General features: G+C 37.8%; 1 protein-coding gene and 1 pseudogene across 1 annotated transcript in view; both read right to left on the reverse strand.

The window, feature by feature from the left end:
* Positions 1 to 14978, reverse strand: part of LOC148941570 (uncharacterized) — a 95331-nt gene extending 80353 nt beyond the window's left edge. The window contains exon 1 of the mRNA XM_089104322.1: positions 14951 to 14978. The gene's annotated coding sequence lies outside the window, so the exon portion shown is untranslated. The remainder of the gene's footprint in view (positions 1 to 14950) is intronic.
* LOC148941571 (beta-1,3-galactosyltransferase 1-like) lies at positions 13744 to 18609 on the reverse strand (annotated as a pseudogene).
* Between the last annotated feature and the right edge of the window lie 6322 nt (positions 18610 to 24931).

Raw genomic sequence — 24931 nt, forward strand, 5'->3', positions numbered from 1 at the left:
TTTATTCTATTAGCACCAGGTTTTTTGTCAAAACTAGGAAATTTCTCATAGAAGTATTAATTTTTCGTTATGATGTCAAGTTATTTGTTAGAAGTAACAAATTTTCGTTCGGAAGTAGCAAGTTCTCCTTAACACTAACAATTCTTCTGTTTGAAGCAACAACCTTTTCCCTTAATACTAACTAACATTTACTTAACACACTCAAATTTTTTTAAGTTCATTTTGAAGTTTTCTCATTGAAACGTGAGACTTGAAATATTTTTTCTAGTGTTATTTCATGATTTACCTTGTCATTGATAAAATCTGCTAATGTTTGAAAATTCATTTTAGAATTTTTTCATTGAATTGTAAGACTCAAAATATTTTGTAACGATTTACCATGTCAGTACTACATTCTGTTGGTGTTTCAAAGTTCTTTTTGTTGAAATGTAAGACTTAGGATATTTTATTTGTGGTTTACCTTGCTACTGCTACATTCTCTAGATGTTTCAAAGTTCCGTTTGGGATTTTTGTTGAAATGTAAGACTTGGAATATGTTTTGTAGTGGTTTACAATGTCAGAAGTAGCTATTTATCCTTAACACTAGCAATTCTTCTCATCAAAATAACAACCTTTCCCTTAAAACAAACAAACTTTTATTTAGCACACTCAAATTTCTCTCAGAAGTATCAAAATTGTTTTAATAGCACCAAATTTTTCTACGGTCAAGATAGGTTCATCTAAACTAGATTATCATGAGCGCTCAAGATAATCTAGGGTAGAATATCCTAACTGAAACGTAGAAAAACTTGGTTCTATTAGAGCAATTTTGTTACTTCTGAGAGAAATTTTAGTTTGTTAAGATTACAGACTTAGAATATGTTTTGTAGTGGCTTACAATGTCAAAAGTAGCTAGTTATCCTTAACACTAACAAATCTTCTCATAGAAGTAACAAACTTTCCCTTAATACAAACAAACTTTTACTTAACGCACGATAATCATGATAATCCAGGCTAGATGAAACTAACTTAAACGTAGAAAAACTTGGTGCTATTAGAACAATTTTTTTACTTCTGAGAGAAATTTGAGTGTGTTAAGTAAGAGTTTGTTTGTATTAAGGGAAAGGATGTTACTTTGATAAGAAGATTTGTTAGTGTTCAGGATAACTTGCTACTTTTGATATTTAAACCACTACAAAAAATATTTCCAAGTCTTACATTTCAATGAAAAAATCCCAAACTGAGCTCTCAAACATCTAGAGAATGTAACTGTGGCATGGTAAACAACTAGTAAATTATTCCGAGTCTAACATTTCAACGAAAAAAAAACCTTGAAACGAACTTTGAAACACCAACAGAATGACAACACTGAAATGGTAAATCGCTACAAAATATTTCAAGTTTAGAATTCACCAAAAAATTCTAAAATGAACTTCCAAATATTAGCAAATTTTTTCAATGACGAGGTAAATCATGAAATAAAACTAGAAAAAATATTTCAAGTCTCGTGTTTCAACAAGGAAAAATTCTCAAAATGAACTTAGAAGAATTTGAGTGTGTTGAATATAAGTTTGATAGTATTAAGAGAAAAAGTTGTTGCTTCAAAGAGAAGAGTTGTTAGTGTTAAGGAGAACTTGCTACTTCTGACAGAAAATTTTTTATCATAACAAAAATTGTTACTTCTAAGATAATTGTGTATGTTTGACAGAAAACTTGTAACTACTAACAGATAAATTGACTTCACAACAAAAATTGTTACTTCTATGAGAAATTTGTTAGATTTGGCGAAAAACTTTGTATTATTAGAAGAAATTTGTTACTCTTAAGAAAAAATAATTGTTACTTCTAAAAAGTTTCAGTGTGTTAAGCAAAAGTATATTGGTATTCAGGGGAAAAGTTGTTGCTTTAAAGAGAAGATGTGTTAGTGCTAAGGAAAACTTGCTACTTCTGGCAGAAAACTTGTTACCATAACGAAAAATTTTTAACTAAAAGAAAAAGATTTGGTATCTTTGACAGAAAACTTCAAGCTATTTCAAGCAGAAAACGTATTATCACCAATGAAAAATTTTACTTGTAAGAGAAATATGAGTGTTTAAGAAAATGTTTGTTAGTATTAAGGAAAAAAGTTGATACTTTGAAGGAAAAATTTATTAGTGTTAAGGAAAAATTGTTACTTCCCGTAAAAAACTTGTTATCATAACGAAAAATTGTTACTTCTATGAAAAATTGTGTGTGTTTGACAGAAAGTTTGTTACTTCTAGCAGATAAGTTGTCATTATAATGAAAAAATTGTTAGCTCTAAGAAAAATTGTGTATGTTTGACAGAAAGTTTGTTACTTCTAGCAGATATATTGTCATTATAATGAAAAATTTTTAGTTCTAAAAGAAATTGTTTCTATCGAGCGGTTGTCTATGAAAGTCAAAGATGAAGATAACGTTAAAGAACTATGTTGTACAATGGTCTCAGTGGTGAAAAATCAGAAACATAGGCTTCCAAAGTTTGTAATAGTAGACCCACAAGAAACTCCTACAACTGCAAATGAAACCAGTGCAGTCGTAATTACCCTTGTCAATGAGATGTGCCGAAAGGTAGACGGATTTATAGAATGACCAAGCTAGCAAAAATTCAGTCAACTACATATCGAGACTTCAAAAACCTCCGTCCCCCTTCCCCAACCGTTATCCTACGCTGCAGTAGTATTAAAAAACTTTCTACGTGAATTAAAAAATCTCAAATCCCGCAAGGGATTTATTACCCAATTGTGCAAAAGTGACTGTGATGAAGCTGTTGAACTGAAGTGTTTAAAAACCAAAACTAAGCTACTTATTAAGAACAAAAAGGCCGCCACACGCATCACCGAAAAAAATAGTAAAGTCCAAACTTAGAAGCCCGTGCCAAGGTCCCATCATACGTTGGTATTGTTACGCAAGGGCGTTGGAATGTTACAGAGGAGGAATTTAAGGCCATCTTCATGGGCGTAATTGAAGTCAAACGCTATGGTACTACACATACATTTAAACTCTATTTCGAAACTGCAGCTGACATCAAATTTGCCATCGACAGCCCGCCAATGGTTGGAAAAGAACGATTCAATGTGAAAAAACTTTTTTTTTCTCTCAAGTGTTACAAGTGCCATAAAAATGGGCATAAAGCCACTTCGTTTACAAATGAAGCTGTCAGTGGCCGATTTGCGAGTCCCGAACACGTTTCATCAAAGAACAACCCTTTAACAAATCCGAAGCGTAGGTCTTGGATGCCACGATGTGCACCGTCATTTGATTCGCTTGTCTGCGAATATATTTTGTATTCCGTATATAAGAGGGGGGTCAACCCTTGGTGATAAGACCGTATCGGGATTTACATGGTGATTTCGTGGTTCGTATTTATATTCATGGTATGAGTGATATTTATGTTGTCTTAACGGTTTATAAGGGAGTAAGACAGGGATCTATTGTTTCATCTGATTTTTTCAACACTGCAATAATAGATCCACAATCACAAATTGAATACTCATACATAGTTCACGGTTCGAATATAAGACTAGTTTATTATGGTCATGATGTGTTATTGCCTTGTCGGACCATGGCGTGCCTCGAGGAGAATTTAAAATGTTAAATAATTAATACCGTACAATTGGTGTTAGCTTCAATACAGCTAAATCCGAAATTGTTCTTTTTAATTGGAAAGATTTGACTGATGTATCTATTAGACTTTGTGATATTATTGGCAAACCTGTATCTTTGTTAACTTATTCGGGCCTTCCTGTCGGGATTTCAGTGCGAGCTACCCACTCGCTCATAGTTAGCCGCCTTCAAAAGTTTATTTAGGCTTCATATGGTAACACTGGGGCAGACAAACTCCGTTTTAATCGCATGATTTTAGCAAGATTGTATAACACAACCGAGCTGCCACGTATTCTATATATTGCATCTTTGTGGAGAATGCTTCAGAAATAGGCAATTAAGCAAATTCGGTCCTATTACTTTCGTTATGCAAAGTATCTATTGAGACTACCTTTGTGGACGCGTGACTCATATATTAGCCTTCATTATAAAGATAAAGAACCCAATCAGGCCGTTATAAAACAGTCTGACAATTTTAATGCGAGGCTGTTGCACGAGTGATCGTTCTCCTGCGGCAGTAGTCTTGATTTAGTCCTTTTAAGTATTTGTTCTGTATTGTATTTTTTTCTCTTTTCTTTTTTTTGTGTATTATGCTGTACTCCGTCTTCTTGCTTTTTTGTAGTAATGGGCTAGAAAACAAACAAATAAATAAACCATGGAAATGTATCAATAATACAAAATAAAGAAGTATTAAACACTAGTGTGTCTAGAATACTAAATACTGTATAAAAAATACTAAATTTGAGAGTTTAGAATTTGATAATTTGGAAGATAGTTGGAATAATTTTAGAAAAATAATTTGTGAAGTTGCTGAAGGTGTCTTAGGGAAGAAAGCTAGAACTGCAGCTAAGAATACTAGTAAAAAGCTATACGTTAAATAGAAGGGAGAAAGGACTTGTACAAGAATTATCTGAGTGATAGATCATATAAAAACAAAAGGCATTTAAAGACAGCCGAGAAAGCATTAAAGTATGAATTAAAGAGGTGTGAAGTGAAGACCATGGATAAAATTGCCCAGGATCTGGTAGATGCTGCTAGACGACATAATAGTAAAATATTGTCTGGCATATTAACAAATTAAGAGGGAGTAGTCAATCCGGACTTGGCCCAGTTGAATATAGGAATGGGGCCACAATTAGTGAAAAGGAAAAAACTAAAGAGAAATGGGCTGAACATTTTGAGAATTTGTTTATCCGAGATAGAGTTGCAGGAACAGAAATAGAGGAAAATGAAAAATTTTGTGATACCTTTGATGTTAAGGAAGATTTGTTTTGTGAGGAGGAATTAGCGACAGTACTAAAATGATTAAAAAATAATAAGGCTCCAGCTGCTGATAGGGTTGTAAATGAATATGGTAGCTCTGAGGCTAGACATAAGCCACTGAAGATTATGAATAGGATTTTTGAAAATTTGGAAGTACCTAACGATGTTAGGAAAACCTTAAGTAAGCCACTTTATAAGAAAGGTGATAAAAGTGAGCGTGGTAATTATCCAGGCATTAGTCTGGTCTCTGTAGGTAGTCAATTACTTAGTAATATGATATTTTTTAGACTAAGAGATACCATAGAAAAAATTTTAAGAGAATAACAGTGTGGTTTTAGAAAAGGTAGAGGATGTGTCGACCAAATTTTCACTCTTATGCTAATAATTGAGAAGTGCCTGAGTTTTCAAACACCTCTGGTCCTTAGTTTTATAGATTATGAGCAAGCGTTCGATTCTGTTGATAGAAGTGCTTTGGTAAAGCACTTATGTTTACATGGTTTATCCTTGTATGGTATACCTGACAAATACAATAAAGTGATTAGTGCTATGCACGAGAATAACACTGCTGTGGTTAAGGTACAAAATGAGGTTGGCAGCTGGTTTTGTATTAAATCAGAAGTTATGCAGGGTTGTGTTCTATCCCCTTCTATATCGATTATTTTGATGAACTTCGTCTGAAGAAGCACTGAAAAGCAATGGGAGACCACCGAATCAAATGGGGAGGAAAAAGTCTCCTGGACTCAGATTATGCTTATAATTTAAGCATCCTAAATGAGTGTGAGCAATTAATGAAGTTTTAGAGGTTTTGCGAGCTCAGGGTGCTTGAATAGGTTTGAAAATTAATGTTAAGAAGACTAAGTCACTGGGGCTAGGAATAAGTGAAAATGAAAAGTTGACGTTGGGTAATAAAAAGATTGATCAGGTTAGCAGCTTCACTTACCTTGGTAGTATTATTTCACAGGTTTTTTTCTACAGTTAAAAAAAAAGTTTGGAAGAATAAGAATGCAAAGCAAGATTAGAATATTAGAACCTACAATGATGACAGTGGTCAAATATGGCTCTGAAGCATGGGCGCTCCGAGAAGCGAATGAAGATTTACTAGATGTTTTCCAGAGAAGTCGCTTAAGGATTGTTCTGGGTACACGGCTGCATGACCGTATTTCAATCAATAGGCAACGCAAAAATATGGTTCAATATCGCTCACTTGGGCTATAATGAAAGAAAGGTTGAGGTGGCTAGAGCACGGTGTGCGGGTGAGGGAGGGGTAAGGTACCAATTAACCCTTAACTATCAGGTTGAAAAAAATTTACACCAACTGCAGGGTGGGGTCTGTGGGACTCCAGTTTTTAAAAATTCGAGGAAAAATTAATTGCGATTTTGTTTGAAGCACATTCAGACATATCAGATAGAAACACTTAACCGCCAAAATAATTCCATTGCTCCCATTTGGGGCATAAGAACTCGGTATGTTTCAAACACAATTTTTTTTGGCACGAATTGCAGTATAATCGAACTTTCTGTCCTTGCTTTGGGGGCAAATGATAAATAGACATTTTCGATCATTGTAACCTAAAAAAGACACCAGGGGGGACATTTTTAGCTGAAAAACCTGTAAAATTGTCGATCACGTCTCGCGGCAGTCGTGGGATTGTTTGTAGGTTCGCTCTAATCCTAAGCTGTGGTTCGATGAGGGATCATCCTAGCTCTATCAGCATTTACTTTGGGTGTTGAGTAGCTCAGAAAGACATTGGCCTTGAATCCAGCTATCTATGATCGCTTTGCTCACCTCCCTGGATCATCTTCTCGTGCGGTTGCTAGTCATTGTAAGCAGTGCTCTTTTGGTGTAGAGAGTCCAATCAACTTTTTATTGCGTTGTACGTTATAATGATCTCTGGTTTACTGCTCTTGTGGTCAATTATAGCTGAAAAGTGGATCGACAAAGCAAGAACAACTGCTATATTTTTCGTTGAAACATACGACACCGGGTTCAGATGCTCTTTAAATCCGAAGATGGATGAATTGGGCTCCCTAGTACCACCAGAAAGGAAAGAGCGTAAAATTTCTCTTTTGTTCTTTTTAACCTTGCCTATTTAGGTCATTCCCGAGAGACTGAGTACTTCAATGGGCTCTTATGAGGTGAGCCAGTTGTCGGCTTTGATGTTAAGGTTCGAGCCCTTCAAGTGATCAAAGGTTTATGACAGTTCACGTCGGAACATAAGCATTCTGGATTCCTACAATAGGGGGGTTTCCTTTTCAGTGTAGATAAATGCGTTAGATAGATAAAATGTCTTCGAGTCCGCAAGACAATGAATCTTGATTCCATACTTGTTGGGTTTAGAGGGAATGATCATTTTGAATTTGCACCGTCCAGTAAATGCAACTAGCATTTCATCAATCGTCAAGTGTGTGCCTGGTGAGTAATTTGCATTGTAGTTCGCGATGAAGAGATCTAAAGCCTCTTTGATGGGAGCTGGATTGTAGCCTGGACGTGACATGTGTGCTTAAGATCGAGCCAAAGACAGTTTTCCAGATACTGGAATAATTTCAGGCTCATCGTGGCAAAGAAAATGTCTCACCCGGTTGAATCAGCTACAAAGAGACCTTCAGAATCTTCAGACATTCAAATTTAAAGGTCGATCTGTCAATATATAATTTAATTGTTTGTGTGAATAATCGTTTATTGCAATAATTAAATAATTTACATTAATATTATACTAATGAACGAACTTTGAATTATGTCTTTGAGGACGACCCCCCCAGAGCCCTCAGGGCAAGGGTCCTAACGTATGCCCTCGAGGCATAAAAGGTTTTTAAATAAAGGGCTGTCGTACAAACTTTGGAGGGGTCACTTTGATTGGTAATCAGAAGTTTCAATGTACTTTTAAGAGTCAAAGTGATTGGAGTGCAGCTATCCCTCCTGACGTCATATTTTCTCGAAATTCGTCTGAAGGAAATTTGGAAATAGGCATTTTATTTAAAATAGTTCAAAGATCATATAAAGAGGCTCTTGGGGCTTCGGAAGAAAAAACAGAGCCTGGGGTCAAAGGTAATAAGTTATGTCCTGGGGGCATTTAAGGTTTTATGGATGGGATGGTTGTATAAACTTAAAAAAAGGCTCGTTTGGATGAAAATTAGAAGCTCTAGTTCCCTTTTAAAATTCAAAAGGGATCTAGGGCAACTAGCCCCCCCCCCAAAAAAAATACGCCACCCGTTTTTCACCAAACGCGAATGACTCAAATTGAGAAATAGTAATTTTGTTCAAAATAGTCCAGAAAACATAAACATGCTTACAGGTTTGACATAATCCCCCAGAGCCCCGGGACAAGGGTTATAAGTTATGTCCTGGAGGCATATAATGTTTCTATGGAATATGTGGTCGTATAAACTTCAGATTACTTTTTCAAATGGTTATAGAAAAAGTTTTCAGCTTTTTCAACCTAGTTGAAGGGTCTGAAAATTATGCCTTTGAGCTTGAAACTCCCCCCCCCCACAGCCCTCAGGGCAAGGGTTGTAAGTTCTGCTTTGGGGCATATAAGGTTCTGATAGAAAGGGTGGTCGCATATACTTCGGAGGGGGCTCATTAGATTTGTAATCAGAATTTCTACTGTTCTTTTTAAGAGTCAAAGTGATCAAACGACAGCTATCCTCCCCCAAACAAACACACACACGTTGTGTTTTCGCAAAATGCTGTGTTTCAGAAATTTTGAGATAACAATTTTATTCAAAATAGTCCAGAGATCATATATCAATGCTTATGGGTTTAATACAAGCCACCGGAGCCTGGGGGCAACGATTCCCTTTTAACAGTTAAAAGTGAAGGGGGGCAACTAGCCCCCCCTCAACTACTCTTCTTTTCACCACACACATTTTATTGAAATTGTGAAATAGCCATTTGGTTTTAAATAGTCCAAAGAACACAAGAAAATGCCTACAGGGTTGAAACAGCCCCCAGAGCCCTGAGAGTAGTAAGTATCTATGGAATTATACCGGTCCTATAGCAAGACATTTCTACCGGTCCTATAGGTAATACTTCTACGAGATATTACACCATTTCAAAGAGATTCAGTGCTCCCTCACATGACCTTCTGGATTTGCGTAGACATATAGCAATTTCAGCATTATTCAATAGAAGCTTGACACCTTTTCAAAGAGAGCAAGCATAACTTGACTGGTGACTGGGATTTGAATAAAAGGACTAGTTTTCTTTACAGTTCATATTAGTAAGAGACTTGAATTCAAAGAGAATAGTTTATTTGCGTGGATGTTAGTAGAGGAAAAAATGAGTGGTGCATATACATTATTGGAGATTAATGATGGAGCTGACAACAGCAGCAGTGATGCACGAGTACCCAATGTGGTACTGCTACGTGATATCATTAAGCAAATTTAAGCAGGAGGAGCAGCTATGTTTTGCTGGAAAAGTGAATATTCTCCATATAAATAAACTTCGGTCAGCATTAGATGTCCTATCGAAATATATTGATGAGAACAAAATGCATCAGTGAATGTTATTATTGTAATTATGTTCAATAAAATTGTTTCTAAATCAATGGTATTTTCTTTCTATAGTAGACTAGCGTATATTTTTTAGAGTAGAAAAAATTCTGGTTAGTCTGAAGTTGGTTGTGAGAGTGTTAGGACTCTAAAAAATGGATAGATTTGAGAAAGAGCGAATCTTGGGGAATCTAGTGTTTATGGAAAAACATTTGATTCTAGATGACGATTTTCTAGAGCTGTCTATTGAAAGGAAGATATTTTCTCGGGGAATGCTTATCGATATAATGAAAACTGATTCTCCATCATTAGACTATTGCATGAAGCTTCTACATTGTGGTCCAAATGCATTTACACAATTTATTGATATATTGATCACGACACGACAAAATGATATTGTGGATATGCTTTTAAACATTAGTTTAGAAATTTAGGACTTTTTTTCATGAAAAAGATGGTACTCGAGGATGATTTACTCCTCTCTCTCTCTATCTCGGACAATTTTTGAGGGTACTAGCTCAGCTTCATTGTGGCAGTGAGAGTGCAAACACATGACAAAGTGCTCCATAACTGTCCACTATGTATGCACTCGCTAGGCAGCTAGTCGTCACTTAAGACTTGAACAATGATTGACGAGTATGATGAAAAGTGTAGATTATGCAACCCGTGTAAATTGCATAGAGGATATGCTGTACAAATTAAAGGTTGTAATTCCTGTCTTGAAGAAGTATGTGACTCTCATCCTAGAGGCTACCTATGCTCCAATTGTCATTATGATAAATGTAAGCAGTGGGAGAGTACATATCCCGGTATGATTGGAAAGAATCCTGACCGTGATTTTAGTTTATTGCTACTAGATTTGTATCGTCGCGGTTTTAGATTGTTCTGGGAGGAGGAACCGGGTCAGCGATTCAACTATTAGAATAACAAGAAAATATGGTTTCTACGTCATTGTTGTGAAGACAATGGGCGTTTTGATTATAAACCCACTGATTTTTATTTGGCTGTGACGGAATGTGATTCGACACTTGAGGACACTGTTTATGAAATTGCTTCAAATACGCAAATTGAAACATGTGAATTCTATAGAATGAATGGGAATAGTGTAATTGACTATACAAAGAGATATGACAAGAGTGAAGTTACACTCTACTGTAGAAAATGTGAGCCTGACATTGCAGTACATCAGGATCAGTACACTGTGAATTCAGATAATCTACCTGCACTAGTTGTTGTCGACAAATACCTAGTATTGGATGAAATCTAAAGAGCAGAAAAGTCGTTTTATCATGTATATAAAAAATTTTTTTTATTAATAAACAATTTCACATACATTTTTAGAACATTTTATTCTCAGGGCACTAAAATCAATAATAAATACACTTGTAAGTATATTCTGCACTAGAAAGTCGTTCAATCGAGGTAAGTCAACGTAGATGTTGAGAAACTGCTTGTAGGTATAGCCACGGCATCTGAAAATGAAAAAGAGTTGTGCATGAAAGCCACATGTCTTAGTCGTTAAATCCTGTACTCTTAGTTGATTTTGAATAATGGTTTTCCCACTGCTTTCAATAAAGTTGCTGATGTATGGCGTGTAGAATTTATACAATAAGCTAAAAGGATAAAAAAATTCTACATTCTTCGCTGTTTGAAAGATCTATAGCCAATGGCCGATATTGAAAGACAATGGACTGCTATTAACAATGATTAGGGTATTGTTAACGCTTGGAATTTTTTCAATGAAGTCCAAAGGTATGCAATGGGACTTGTACTGGGACATGTACGGATCCTTACTAAATACATCGATTATTTGGTTTGTGTTCATGGTGCAAGGTCTAGTAGAACACTGCCGTCGGGTGTGATTTCCCAATAGGTTTCAAATTGACTCATTGATATTAGCGTGATACTCTCAGTCAGAGCATTGGCAAATGTACACTCTAAACTTACATTCCCAGTTCGTACTATACTCATATCCTGTGTGCCTGACAAGTCCAAAACAATAACCCCATGTTTTTTGAAAACATTGAATCAGTTATTCCATTTTCAAATACTTGAGAGTCATGATCTAGGGATTGCATGGTTAACTCGTACAGAGTTCTATAAGATTTTTTGTCAAATGATAGAGTGTACAGTGGAATACCCTTCACTTTGCACACAGGGCTGGATAGATCGAAAAAATTAAAATCATGGGGGGATTCAGTCCAGGATCCAACGGCACTGCCACTCTTCACAAAGGCCAAAGCCAATTTTAATGGGATTTCTCCATTGATAAATGATGAATCACTATAGCTACGAGAACCGGCGGCAATGTGACGTTGATTGGTGATTGTATGGGGGACAAGTTGTTTAATGTTGTTGCCATTGGCTCTTAGCTTTTCCACTGCCAATGCAACAGAGCTCATAACCTGTTGTTTTCGGACACGGAGAATTGCCGATGTGATAATGACATTTGCATCGGGTGCTGCAGGAAGTGTTTTTCTCAAAATGAAATTCGATGGGGCCATTTGTAACTTTATGTCAATCTTGACATTGGGGGGTAGCCATAGGGATATATTGAATATCTCCTGATGTAATTTTCCAACCAGATGATACTCCTGGGACACTGCAGTAGTCAACTCACCATCTGTATCAACATCTGTTTGATATTAATAGCCCAATGTCCGCTCTCTCAACTCCGTGTCCACCAATTTAGCCGTCATCAGAAATTGTGTGTAGTTAGCATAGTTTGATAAATTGGTGCGAGCGATCACCATTCATTAATTCATAAATGCATCACTTTTCTTAAATAGGATGGGCAGAATACATATTTCATAGGAGAGACAATCACCGGCATTTGGAGTTGTATTATCTGACTTTTTCTTCACCACAACATTTAAATCAATAAATAATGACGACAAATCAATGAAATAGTCTTCATTGGAAAATATCTGAAAGTTTATATTTTCCAAGATGGGTTGTTGAGGATGAAACTGTTCATAGTAGCCATGCTTGACACTGACACCAACATTTTCAGCATTGAACAGATTCAATGAGGAACTGATTGATGGATGTGTTTCCTTGTGGGAGAAACATTTCATCTTAAGGCAAGAAATCTCTCGTTGATCATAAACAATTTTTCTATTGCGTCTTAGTGGCAGTTCTTGCTTTATTTCTCACAATCTCTGTTGATGTCCATCTATTTCCCTGGAAGGAGACTGATGGGTGAATTAAGTGAACGCATCCTTTTCAGTCCATATCCATTTTGTCAAGATTTTAGTTGTTCACCAACGGCTCTTGCTGAAGATCTAATATTTTCCTTAACACTCTCCTTGAAATTCTTGCCCGACCCCCAGTCCTGTATTGTGGAAGCAGCAAAATTTGAGTCAGATGGCAGTATATATTTTCTGGCAAGGTGTAGTTCAGAGTGAAATAACCTAGTGAACAAGCTACCAAGACCATACCCAGACATTGGAGTACGGCCCATGTAATAGTCTAATTTATTACTAAATTGATATGGACTCAGAGCATCAACATAACAATCAATATCAGGACATACAAATGGAATTCTTCTATCGTTCATTTTGGGTGATTGTGCCGTCGTTGACAATGGGTCGAAAATGACCTGTAATCACTGCTAAGCCTTTTGTTATTGCTAGAGGATCACCCAATTCACTTCTTAGTGTTAACTGGCAGGGTTCCAAATACGAAGTGTTTACAGGAACATACTGAAGATGCTTTATATTATAGTGATGAACAAGTTCATGAGTTGTTTTTCGTTCAAGAACACCTAGTAAGGGGACATTTGAATTACCGACTCTCGACGTTTCCACAAAGGATGCATAGAGAAATATGCAAGAGTCCGAGGCGAAACCAGGTGGATAATCAGCAAAAATAACTTGATCCATCCCGTAAACGGTGCCAGCATTTTTCAAATATTGCCCTTTTCGGCAAACCATTTAGGGCCAAACAATCCGGTCATCCTCGAACGGGTTGGGAGGTTGTAGAAATGAAAGATTTAAAGAAAACTGGAACTTCTTGGGATGCTGCAAAGAGGGAGGCTTTGAATCGATTGGGACGGAGGAGGAGCAATTTTAGCTGTGAAAATTAAATCAACTACTATTGCTTCTGACAAATCATTTCAGCACCAAGTCACCTGAGACCAACACAGCTAACACAGAACATACCCTAGCCATCTCAACCTGTTTTTTATTATATCCCCTGAAATTGGGAAAGAACAACGTTTTTCGCACAGCTTACTGTTTGAAATACGGTCAGTCAGACGGATACCCAAAACAGTCCATAAACAGTTTGGTTGTTTCAATTGACTAAGTGGAAAAATTTAAAAACAACAAGACATGTTAAACACAGGTAAACTTAAAAAAATTGTGGTTACTAAGCTGTTCTCTAATTATAATCTAGTTTTTTAATAGGATTTAATTTTCGCAGTTTAGAAGTGTTTTAATTACACTCGGTGACTTTCATTGTTTGAAAATCTGGTGTCTCACATTCAACAGCAGGTTGCTGTTGGTTGAGTTTACTCCATAGAAATTTTATATCAGAAGGTTTCATTTCAATTATAAAAACATACTTTTTGTATTCACAAGCTTTGATCTCCTTTTTAAAATAAGTATAAGGACCAAAACGAACTGGGGAAATGTTTAATTTCTTAGCAACAACACCTGTTAAAAATACATCTTCCACGTGCACTAAGGGTGTTGATAACGCTGTTTTGTAGAGGCTCTGAATTATATTCCCATTCAAAACATATGCAGCGCCTGACGCGTAAGGAGGATACACAGAGCCTGGAAAAACATCATAAGGCACGTACCATTTTGAAGATTTAGAGCGCACTGGCTGTGCATAGCAATTCAAGTGGCCACCAATCAACATTTTCTTTCCATGTATGTTCAGAAGACTCAATAAATTATCCAAATTTAAATAAACATCATCGTCAACTTTAACCACATATTCAGCTTCCCTGCAATATCTGTCAACCCATTTCAAAAGCATAACTGACTTGAGAGTAAGATTCTGGTAATTATCAATAAAGCCCTCTTGTATAATGTCATTATAAGCATTGCTCTCGGCTAAAATTTGGTTTAAGAGTCTAAAATTTGGAGGTTTCCCAACAATGAAAGCTAAAACTAACTTGTATCCTTTATAATTATAATTTTTAAAAGCAGAGCCCCATGTTTCACGAATAACAGAACGTTTATCGAAATTGACAAAAGCAGATGGGACAATGACTAGTATATATGGCAGTGCTGTCTTACATAGACCTTCGTTGGGAATAAAGGCTGTAATTTTTTCTGGCATGATGTACTTGCTTAAGTCACGACTCTAGTTAAGATTCAAAGGCGCTCCTTCTAAACAGTAAACAAATAATATTAATTGTAAAAATAGTCTCATTTGAGACCAATAAATATTTGTTTCACAGTGAAACTACCCTCAAAGCAATTTCAAGTTAGTTTAGCGTCATTTATAAATTAGCATGATATCAAACTAGCAGTAAAAAATAAGGACTTTTTTAAATATGCTGTTGAGAATACTTTTGCAATTTTGAATTAATTTCTAACACTAAAAGAATATCTTGAAGACAAATTTGACATACTTATTTCAAAAACTCAACCTCCTTTCCATGACGTACAAATAACAGTTCAATATCCTTTTATTTAGCAGTTGACTTTTATTTGTACAAATTTAACATTAATCAGAAAAGCCAAAAAGTACAAGTATTAAACCGATGCAAGAATATACAGATTTTTTTGAAAGTAATAATAAGGCACTAGAAATTTATGGTTCAACAGATTTATAAATGCATGTAAGCAATCCTAAAAATGTCCTAAAAATAAAACACTACTGTAAAAGTAAATTTATGGGAGTATAAAAAAAGACCTGAAATCCTAAAAATCATATGATTTTGAAACACAACCAGCAACATTCGAGTTGTAATGGCAGAAAATTCTTGGCTTGAAAAACAATGAAAATTGCGTTTTTGTGTGGGTAGCTCTGATGCGTCCCGTTTTTTCTGTTTTATTTCTCTCCACTGCATGCAGTACACTAAAACACCATGGAGAACAGTTTAAAGGCTTATTTTACAGGAAACAGCTATATATAGTGGCTTTTGTACGTAACAAAACTAAAAATTTTAAATAATAAAAATTTTCTGACAAAACAATGCTTCTTCATATAATAATGATGAATGATGTCATAATCGTAGGTTACAACCATAAATGATGTTACAGTAAAACTGTATGTCTGTAATAATTTGACAAGATATAGATTAATATGGGTAGGAGTTCATCAATTACTATAATCTTTCTTCTGGCAAAAAATAACAAATTTTACATTTTTGCAGGTAGGAGCTTGAAACCCCTACAGTAAGGTTCTCTTATACGCTGAATCTGATGGTGTGATTTTCATTAAGGTTTTGTGACTTTTAAAAGGTGTTTTCCCCTTTTATTGGAAATAGGGCAAATTTTCCCAGGCACATCGGAATAAAAGATGCGCCGAAACTTTTTTTGAATGTTCTTCTTGGGAAATGATGGGTAGGGGGGGATTTTTGTTCTCAAATCCCTTTTAACTCTTTAACAGGGCACTATAATCTTCTATTTCAAATCAAATAGGCCCCAAGCTAAAGTTTATGTGACCACCCATTCCGTAAAAACCTTATATGTCTCCAGGGCATAGCTTACAGCCCTTACGACAGGGCTCTGGGGGTTGTTTCATCCCTGTAGGCATTTTCATGTGTTCTTTGGAATATTTTGAACCAAATGGCTTTTTCACAATTTCAATAAAATGTGTGTGGTGAAAAGAAGAGTAGTTCGAGGGGGGAGGGCTAGTTGCCCTCCTTCACTTTTAACTCTTAAAAGGGAGCCGCCGTCCCCAGGCTCTGGTGACTTGTATAAAACCATTGACATAAGCATTGTTATATGATCTCTGGACTATTTTGAATAAAGTCGTTATCTCAAAATTTCTATTGGACACATTTTGGGAAAACACAATATGTGTGTCTGTGTGTGTGGGGGGGGGGGGTAGCTTTCGTCCGATCACTTTGACTCTTAAATAGAACAGTAAAAATTCTGATTACAAATCTAATGAGGCCCCTCCGAAGTATATGCGACCACCCTTTCTATAAGAACCTTATGTGCTCTTGGGAAAAAACTCACAACCCTTGCCCTGAAGGTTGTAGAGGGGGGGGGAGGAATTGTCAAGCTCAAAGGCATAATTTGCAGACCCTTCAACTAGGTTGAAGAAGTTATTATCTAAAAATTTTTGATTGGATATGCTTAAGGAAATGATAAGCGGAGGGCTAGTTGCCCTCCTTCACTTTTAACTCTTAAAAGGGAATCGTTGCCCCCAGGCTCTGGTGGCTTGTATTAAGCCCATAAGCATTGATATATGATCTCTGGACTATTTTGAATAAAATTGTTATCTCAAAATTTCTGAAACTCAGCGTTTTGCGAAAACACAACGTGTGTGTGTTTTTTTGGTGGAGGATAGCTGTCGTTTGATCACTTTGACTCTTAAAAAGAACAGTAGAAATTCTGATTACAAATCTAATGAGCCCCCTCTGAAGTGTATGCGACCACCCTTTCTATCAGAACCTTATATGTCCCAAAGCAGAACTTACAACCCTTGCCCTGAGGGCTGTGGGGGGGGGGGAGTTTCAAGCTCAAAGGCATAATTTTCTGACCCTTCAACTAGGTTGAAAAAGCTGAAAACTTTTTCTATAACCATTTGAAAAAGTAATTTGAAGTTTATACGACCACATATTCCATAGAAACATTATATGCCTCCAGGACATAACTTATAACCCTTGTCCCGGGGCTCTGGGGGGTTATGCCAAACCTGTAAGCATTTTTATATGTTTTCTGGACTATTTTGTACAAAATTACTATTTCTCAATTTGAGTCATTCGCGTTTGGTGAAAAAAGGGGTTTCGTATTTTTTTTTGGGGGGGGGGGGCTAGTTGCCCTACATCCCTTTTGACTTTTAAAAGGGAACTAGAGCTTCTAATTTTCAGCCAAACGAGCCTTTTTTTAAGTTTATACAACCATCCCATCCATAAAACCTTAAATGCCCCCAGGACATAACTTATTACCTTTGACCCCAGGCTCTGTTTTTTTTTTCCGAAGACCCAAGAGCCTCTTTATATGATCTTTCAACTATTTTAAATAAAATGCCTATTTATAAATTTCCGTCAGACGAATTTTGAGAAAATATGACGTCAGGAGGGGTTACCTGCCCTCCAATCACTTTGACTCTTAAAAAGTACATTGAAACTTCTGATTACCAATCAAAGTGACCCCTCCAAAGTTTGTACGACCGCCCTATATATAAACACGTTTTAGGCCACACGGTTAAAAGTTATGCCCCGGGACCTGCGGGCTCTGGGGGGGGGCGTCCTCAAAGACATAATTAAAAGTTCGTTCATTAGTATAATATTAACTTAAATTATTTAATTATTGCAATAAACGATTATTAACACAAACAATTAAATTATATATTGACAGATCGACCTTTAAATTTGAATGTCTGAAGATTCTGAAGGTCTCTTTGTAGCTGATTCAACCGGGTGAGACATTTTCTTTGCCACGATGAGCCTGAAATTATTCCAGTATCTGGAAAACTGTCTTTGGCTCGATCTTAGGCACACATGTCACGTCCGTGCTACAATCCAGCTCCCATCAAAGAGGCTTTAGATCTCTTCATCGCGAACTACAATGCAAATTACTCACCAGGCACACACTTGACGATTGATGAAATGCTAGTTGCATTTACTGGACGGTGCAAATTCAAAATGATCATTCCCTCTAAACCCAACAAGTATGGAATCAAGATTCATTGTCTTGCGGACTCGAAGACATTTTATCTATCTAACGCATTTATCTACACTGAAAAGGAAACACCCCTATTGTAGGAATCCAGAATGCTTATGTTCCGACGTGAACTGCCATAAACCTTTGATCACTTGAAGGGCTCAAATCGTAACATCAAAGCCGACAACTGGCTCACCTCATAGGAGCCCATTGAAGTGCTCAGTCTCTCGGGAATGACCTACATAGGCAAGGTTAAAAAGAACAAAAGAGAAATTTTACGCTCTTTCCTTTCTGGTCGTACTAGGGAGCCCAATTCATCCATCTTCGGATTTAAAGAGCATCTGAACCCGGTGTCGTATGTTTCAACGAAAAATAAAGCAATCGTTCTTGCTTTGTCGATCCACTTTTCAGCTATAATTGACCACGAGAGCAGTAAACCAGAGATCATTATAACGTACAACGCAATAAAAAGTTGATTGGACTCTCTACACCAAAAGAGCACTGCTTACAATGACTAGCAACCGCAAGAGAAGATGATCCACGGAGGTGAGCCAAGCGATCATAGATAGCGATCAACAACGCTGAGCAAAATGGCTATCTCAAAATTTTGATTGGATGTGTTGGGGGGAATGTTGGGCGGGGGGGATAGTTGCTCTCCAATCATTTTTGACTCTTAAAAATGCCACTAGCCACTCTAATTTCCAATCAAATGAGCCCTTTTCGAAGTTTCTACGACAAAACCGTCTATAAAAACCTTATATGCCCCCAGGGCATAACTTAAAACCCTTGCCCTAAGGGCTGTGGGGGAGTGTCCTGCTAAAAAACATAATTTCTATCGGGAAATCAGCTACGCTGAACAAAATGGCTCTCTTAAAATTTTGAATGGATGTCTTTGGGGAAATGATGGGCGTGGGGAGGGGGGCTAGTTGCCCTCTAATCACTTTCGACTATTAAAAAGGGTACTAGGCCTTCAAATTTCCTATAGAATGAGCCTGTTTTGAAGTTTCTACTACAACGCCTTCTATAAAAATCTTATCTGCCCCAGGGCATAACTTAAGACCCTTGCCCTGAGGGTAGTGGGGGAGTGTCCTCCCCAAAAACACATATTTTATCTGAAAATCAGCTACGCTGAACAAAATGGCTATCTCAAAATTTTGATTAGATGTGTTTGGGGGGGAAATGGGCATGAGGGGAGGGGGGGCTCGTCACCCGCTAATCACTTTCAATTATTAAGAAGGGTACTAACCCTTCGAATTTCCAGTCGAATGAGCCTATTTTGAAGTTTCTAAGACAACACCTTCTATAAAAACCTTATATGCCCCCAGGGCATAACTTAAAACCCTTGTCCTGAGGGTTGTGGGGGAGTGTACTTCACAAAAACATATTTTCTATCCGGAAATCAACTACGCTGAACAAAATGGCTATCTCAAAATTTTGATTGGATGTGTTTGGAGGAATTATGGGCATGGGGGGGGCTAGTTGCCCTCCAATCACTTTCGACTATTAAAAAGGGCAATAAAACTCTCAATTTCCAATCCAATGAGCCCCTTTTGAAGTTATTATGACGACCCCTTCCATATTAAGTGCCTTTCTCTAAAGGAAAAAAATAATACATAGAACATTGTGCTAACATCGTTCTTATATGCCCTCAGGGCATAACTTAAAACCCTTGCCCCGAGGGTTGTGGGGGAGTATCCTCATCAAAAACATATTTATCTATAGGTAAATCAACAACGCTGAGCAAAATGGCTATCTCAAAATTTTGATTGGATGTGTTTGGGGGAATGATGGGCGGGGGGCGATAGTTGCTCTCCAATCACTTTTGACTCATAAAAATGGCACTAGCCACTCCAATTTCCAATCAAATGAGCCCCTTTCGAAGTTTCTACGACAACACCTTCTATAAAAACCTTATATGCCCCCAGGGTATAACTTAAAACCCTTGCCCTGGGGGTTGTGGGGGAGTGTCCTGCTCAAAAACATAATTTCTATCTTGAAATCAACTACGCTGAATAAAATGGCTCTCTCAAAATTTTGATTGGATGTCATTGGGGGAATAATGGGCGTTGGGAGGGGGCTAGTTGCCCTCTAATCACTTTCGACTATTAAAAAGGGTACTAGCCCTTCGAATTTCCTATCAAATGTGCCTGTTTTGAAGTTTCTACGACAACACCTTCTATAAAAACCTTATATGCCCCAAGGACATATCTTAAAACCCTTGCTCCGAGGGTTGTGGGGGAGTGTCCTCCTCAAAAAGAATATTCTATGTGGAAATCAACTACGCTGAACAAAATGGCTATCTCAAAATTTTGATTGGATGTGTTTGGGGGAATGTTGGGCGTGGGGGGAGGGGGGCTAGTTGCCCTCCAATCACTTTCGACTATTAGAAAGGGTACTAGCCACACCAATTTCAAATCAAATGAGCCATTTTTGAAGTTTCTACGACAACTCCTTCAATACGAAGTGCCTGTCGAAGAAAGAAGAAAAAAAACACATTGTGGCCACATCGTTCTTTACTTAGGCTGCTATGCCCATTTCCCCCCCCCCCCAAAACACATCTAATCAAAATTTTGAGATAGCCATTTTGTTCAGCGTAGCTGATTTCCAGATAAAAAATGTGTTTTTGGGGAGGACACTCCCCCACTACCCTCAGGCCAAGGGTCTTAAATTATGCCCTGGGGCATATAAGATTTTTATAGAAGGCGTTGTAGCAGAAACTTCAAAACAGGCTCATTCGATAGGAAATTCGAAGGGCTAGTACCCTTTTTAATAGTCGAAAGTGATTAGAGGGCAACTAGCCCCCCTCCCCACGCCCATCATTCCCCCAAAGACATCCAGTCAAAATTTTGAGAGAGCCATTTTGTTCAGCGTCGTTGATTTCCAGATAGAAATTATGTTTTTGAGCAGGACACTCCCCCACAACCTTTAGGGCAAGGGTTTTAAGCTATGCCCTGGGGGCATGTAAGGTTTTTATAGAAGGTGTTGTCGTAGAAACTTCGAAAAGGGCTCATTTGATTGGAAATTAGAGTGGCTAGTGCCATTTTTAAGAGTCAAAAATGATTGGAGAGCAACTATCCCCCCCCCCGCCCATCATTCCCCCAAACACATCCAATCAAAATTTTGAGATAGCAATTTTGCTCAGCGTTGTTGATTTCCCGATAGATAAATATGTTTTTGAGGAGGATACTCCCCCACAACCCTCGGGGCAAGGGTTTTAAGTTATGCCCTGAGGGCATATAAGAACGATGTTGGCACAATGTACTATGTATTATTTTTTCCCTTTAGAGAAAGGCACTTCATATGGAAGGGGTCGTCGTAGAAACCTCAAGAGGGGCTAATTGGATTGGAAATTGTGAGTTCTATTGCCCTTTCTAATAGTCGAAAGTGATTGGAGGGCAACTACCCCCCCCACGCCCATCATTCCTCGAAACACATCCAATCAAAATTTTGAGATAGCCATTTTGTTCAGCGTAGTTGATTTCCAGATAGAAAATATGTTTTTCAGAAGGACACTCCCCCACAACCCTCAGGACAAGGGTTTTAAGTTATGCCCTGGGGGCATATAAGGTTTTTATAGAAGGCGTTGTCGTAGAATCTTAAAAACAGGCTCATTCGACTGAAACTTCAAAGGGTTAGTACCCTTCTTAATAGTTGAAAGTGATTGGAGGGCAACGAGCCACCCCCCCCATGCCCATTATGGTCCCAAACACATCTAATCAAAATTTTTAGATAGCCATTTGTTCAGCGTAGTTGATTTCCAGATAGAAAATGTGTTTTTGGGGAGGACACTCCCCCACTACGCTCAGGGCAAGGGTCTAAAGTTATGCTCTGGGGGCATATAAGGTTTTTATAGAAGGCGTTGTCGTAAAACCTTCATAGACGGCTCATTCGATTGGAAATTCAAAGGGCTAGTGCTATTTTTAATAGTCGAAAGTGATTGGAGGGACACTAGCCTCCCCCTACGCCCATCATATCCCCAAACACATCCAATCAAAATTTTGACATGGCCATTTTGTTCAGCGTAGTAAATTTCCGGCTGGAAAATATGTTTTTGAGGACACTCCCCCCCAGCCCTCAGGGCAAGGATTTTAATTTATGCATGGATTTTAAGGTTTTTAAAGAAGGCCTTGTCGTAGAAACTTTTCTAAAAAAGCTCATTCGATTGGATATTCAAAGGGCTAGTGCCCTTTTTAATAGTCGAAAGTGATTGAAGGGCAAATAGCCCCCTCCCCCACCCAGGGGAGGGGGCTATGTTGATTTCCAGATAGAAAATATAATTTTGAGGTGGACACTCCCGCACAACCCTCAGGGCAAGGATTGTAAGTTATGCCCTGGAGGCATATAAGGTTTTTATTGAAATCTTTGTTATAGAAACTTGAAAAAGGGCTCATTCGATTTGAAGTTTAAAGGGATAGTACCCTTTTTAATAGTCGAAAGTGATTGGAGGGCAACTACCCCCTCTCACGCCCACCTTTTCCCTAAACACATCCAATCAAAATTTTGAGATAGCACTTTTATTCAGCGTAGTTGAAGTCCAGATAGAAAATTTCTTTTTTGAGGAGGACACTCCCCCACAACCCTCGGGGCAAGGGTTTTAAGGTATGTCCTTTGGGCATATAAGGTTTTTATAGAAGGCTTTGTCGAAGAAACTTCAAAACAGGATCATTTAATAGGAAATTCGATGGGCCAGTACCCTTTTCAATAGTTGAAAGTGATTAGAGGGCAACTAGCCCCCCCCCACGCCCATCATTCCCCCAAAGATACAAATCATAATTTCGAGGTAGCCATTTTGTTCAGCGTGGTTGATTTCCAGATAGAAAATATTTTTTTGAGCAGGATACTCCCCCACAGCCCTTAGGGCTAGGGTTTTAAGTTATGCCCTGGGGGCATATAAGGTTTTTATAGATGGCATTGTCGTAGAAACTTCGAAAACGGGTCATTCGATTGGAAATTGGAGTGGCTAGTGCCCTTTTTAAGAGGCGAAAGTGATTGGAGGGCCACTAGCCCCCCCCTCGCTCATCATTAACCCAAACACATCCAATCAAAATTTTGATTTAGTCATTTTGTTCAATGTAGTTGATTTTCCGAAAGATAAATATATTTTTGAGGAGGGTACTCCCCCATAAACCTCGGGGCGAGGGTTTTAAGTTGTGCACTGAGGGCCTATAAGAACGATGTTGGCACAATGTACTATGTATTATTTTTTAATCCTTTAGAGCAGGGCACTTCATATGGAATGGGTTGTCGTAGAAACTTCAAAAGGGGCTCATTCGATTGGAAATTGAGAGTTCTATTGCCCTTTTTAATAGTCGAAAGTTATTGGAGGGCAACTAGCCCTCCCCACGCCCATCATTCCTAAAAACATATCCAATCAAAATTTTGAGATAGCCGTTTTGTTCAGCGTAGTTGATTTCCAGATATAAAATATGTTTTTGAGGAGGACACTCCCCCACTACCCTCAGGACAAGGGTCTTAAGTTATGCCCTGGGGGCATATAATGTTTTTGTAGAAGGCGTTGTGGTAAAAACTGCAAAAACGGCTCATTCGATTGGAAATTCTAAGGGCTAGAGCCCTTTTTAATAGTCAAAACAGATTGGAGGGACACTAGCCCCCCCCATGCCCATCATTTCCCCAAACACATCCGATCAAAATTTTGAAATTGCCATTTTGTTCAATGTAGTTGATTTCCAGATAGAAAATATGTTTTTAAGGAGGACACTCCCCCACAGCCCTCAGGGCAAGGGTTTTAAGTTCTACCCTGGTGGCATATAAGGTTTTAAAAGAAGACCTTGTCTTAGAAACCTCTAAAAAAGCTCATTCTATTGGAAATTCAAATGGCTAGTGCCCTTTATAATAGTCGAAAGTGATTGGAGGGCGAATAACCCCCTCTCCCGCCCATCATCCCCCAAACACATCCAATCAAAATTCGGAGATAGCCTTTTTGTTCAGCGTAGTTGATTTCCAGATAGAAAATATAATTTTGAGAAGGACACTCCCCACAACCCTCAGGGCAAGGATTATAAGTTATGCCCTGGAGGCATATAAAGTTTTTATTGAAATCTTTGTCATAGAAACTTGAAAAAGGGCTCATTCGATATGAAATTCAAAGGGATAGTACCCTTTTTAATAGTCGAAAGTGATTGGAGGGCAACCATCCCCTCTCACGCCCACCTTTTCTTCAAACACATCCAATAAAAATTTTTAGATAGCCATTTTGTTTAGCGTAGTTGATTTCTAGATAGAAAATGTATTTTTGAGGAGGATTCTCCCCCATAACCCTCAGGGCAAAGATTATAAGTTATGCACTAGAGGCATATAAGGTTTTTATTGAAATCTTTGTCGTAGAAACTTGAAAAAGGCCTCATTCGATTTGAAATTCAAAGAGATAGTACCCTTTTTAATAGTCGAAAGTGATTTGAGGGCAACTAAACCCCCTCTCACGCCCACATTTTCCCCAAACACATCGAATCCAAATCTTTAGATAGCCCTTTTACTCAATGTAGTTGAAAGTTTTGGAAATTGGGTCTTTAAGGATGACAACACCTCCCCCAACAGCCTTCAGGGCAAGGGTTGTAAGTTATGCCCTGGGGCATATAAAGTTTTTAATGAAAACCTTGTCGTAGAAACATCGAAAGAGCTCATTCAATTGGAAATTGAAATGGCTAGTGCCTTTTTAATAGTTGAAAGTGATTGGAAAGCGACTCCTCTCACGCACACCATTTTCCAAGACACATCCAATCAAAATTTTGCAGGCCAAACTATAGTCTTAA

The sequence above is a fragment of the Artemia sp. Qi Xiang Cuo genome, chromosome 18 (genome assembly GCF_049724085.1).
Source record: "Artemia sp. Qi Xiang Cuo chromosome 18, ASM4972408v1, whole genome shotgun sequence".
Taxonomy (NCBI): Eukaryota; Metazoa; Arthropoda; class Branchiopoda; order Anostraca; family Artemiidae; genus Artemia; species Artemia sp. Qi Xiang Cuo.